The following is a 2500-nucleotide window of genomic DNA, read 5'->3' on the forward strand; positions in this document are numbered from 1 at the left end:
CCCAAGGCAGTGACCTAACTGTGGGTGAAGTTTGCGGGTCATGGGCGCAAAGTCGAATTTTGGGTGAAAAACCGCATTTTCATACTCTAAAAATTTCAGACAAGTGTCAGGCTTCCAGGCAGGGAGAAACCGCAGGAGGCGTACCGAGGAGGCTTCCAGGAGCCTGGGGAAGATTTTCCAAAAGTGTCCTTGACACTTAGAAATATTTTGAGAAAATCACGATTTTGTGAAAATTGACACGTTTCCCCTACTTCCACGCCAGGGGGGCGTCAATATGATGTGAGGTACCCCAAGGCAGTGACCTAACTGTGGGTGAAGTTTGCGGGTCATGGGCGCAAAGTCGAATTTTGGGTGAAAAACCGCATTTTCATACTCTAAAAATTTCAGACAGGTGTCAGACTTCCAGGCAGGGAGAAACCGCAGGAGGCGTACCGAGGAGGCTTCCAGGAGCCTGGGGAAGATTATCCAAAAGAGTCCTTGACACTTAGAAATATTTTCAGAAAATCACGATTTTGTGAAAATTGACACGTTTCCCCTACTTCCACGCCTGGGGGGCGTCAATATGATGTGAGGTACCCCAAGGCAGTGACCTAACTGTGTGTGAAGTTTGCGGGTCATGGGCGCAAAGTCGAATTTTGGGTGAAAAACCGCGTTTTCATACTCTAAAAATTTCAGACAAGTGTCAGACTTCCAGGCAGGGAGAAACCGCAGGAGGCGTACCGAGGAGGCTTCCAGGAGCCTGGGGAAGATTTTCCAAAAGTGTCCTTGACACTTAGAATTATTTTGAGAAATTTCCGATTTTGTGAAAAATGACCCCTTTCCCCTACTTCCACCCTAAAGGGGCGTCAATATGTTGTAAAGCACCCCGAGACAGAGACCTAAGCGTGGGCAAAGTTTGGGTCTGATGGGTGGAACACTGAAAAAAACGCGATTTTCCACTTAGAACAAACATAGAACTTTCAGACTTCCAGGCGGGGGGAATGCTCTGAAGCTGTACCGAGGACACTTCCATGGCCCCCGGATCGATTTTCAAGAACGAGTCCTTGGGACTTTGAAATTTTTCGGCGATGCGTTTTTGGCTTCCGGGAGCCGCAGAACGTTGGGAAATTCGTTCCGCTCGCCGGTTCCAGGTGTTTCGGGCTAGTCCAGGCCCCAGCTACGCCGCCTGGCCGCCAAATTTCGCAAAATCGAAAAAAAAAAAAATAGAACCGGAATGAGGAATTTCTGGCCGCCGGATCCGCCGCACAGCTCCAGGAAGTCGGACACTTTTCGGCTTCGCTCCCTTAAAGTGGGGGTCGGTGTTTCGCCATGCAAATACCCACTTTTGCACACCAGCTGCAGGATATAGGAGAGAGGGGTACCTCTCGGGCCCGACTGATTTCCGATGTTTTTGTGGTTCCTCAAGTCGGGTAGGCGGTTTGGCGAGTACCCCCCTGTTTGCATGGAAGTCCGCCCTCGCGTCGACACCAGGCTTCCGCGGCTCCAGGGGGACTCTTGCCGGTCGTCTGCCCCAAGTCAGAGACGCGTTTCCCGGGTCGCCTGAGCCTGAACGGACCCTCCCCAAGCGTGTTCTGGTTCTCCGAGGGTGACGGATGTCAGAAGGGAGGCAGATCTGGAGTCTTCGTCCCGAGGAGGGCTCCAGGAGGGCGGATTGCACCCCCTGACTCGGTCCCCTCAGAGCAGGCTTGGCGTTTCTCTGCGTCGGATGTCTCCCGCTTCCACGCCACCGGGGAGACCTATGAGAGAATCGCACTGTGACCCGGATTCCGTCTCGAGGGCGCCCGTAGCGTGTCGGAGAGGTACCTCCAGGACTATCGGGCATGTTTCTTCCCCGTCTCCCCGAGGGGAAGGATGGCAGCGGGCGGGGTTTCTCACCCATGCCCCCCACCGGCTCTTCCTCCGATCGATTTGGCTCAGCGCTCCCGGGTGGGGAGGTGGTGCCGCTCGCTCGGCCCGGGCTTTGGAGCCCGCGTCGGTCTAAGGCGGGCGGTCTCCTTCCTCTTTTACCCCCCCGGGATTCAGGCACGCATCCTTGGGCGTGCACGCCGGCAGTCGCCTCCCGTTCGCAGGACGGTGGCTGCCGTGCAGAGGGGGAGTTTGACCCGAACTGTGGTACGGCAGGGGTCCGACGACCCGCGCGGGCGAATGGCGGGGCGCCCACCCACCTCGGCGTGGGGGCCCGTCGTCCGAATCGCTCCCCGCGCGGGGTAGCACAACGATCTTCTCCGAGGGCGGCCCTTTGACTTCCAGATGCGCAGCTCGCCCGCGGAGGCCCGTGCCGACCCCCACCCAGCGTCCGATGGGCGGCCTCCGCGGTGGGCATCGGCGAGAGCGGCGGCGGTGGGTGGCGCTTCCACGCCACCGCCGAGCTCCGCGTTCTCCAGTCTTTTCCCGAGCCCCTACGATAGTGGGGGGACGACAGACGCGTGGGGAGGCAGGCGGAGTGGGTTCTCACCGCGTGGTGTGCCCGGCCGAACGCCGTCGCCTTCCCCGCTCGTCC

Source organism: Ranitomeya imitator, unplaced genomic scaffold, assembly GCF_032444005.1.
Source record: "Ranitomeya imitator isolate aRanImi1 unplaced genomic scaffold, aRanImi1.pri SCAFFOLD_465, whole genome shotgun sequence".
In the NCBI taxonomy this organism is placed as follows: domain Eukaryota; kingdom Metazoa; phylum Chordata; class Amphibia; order Anura; family Dendrobatidae; genus Ranitomeya; species Ranitomeya imitator.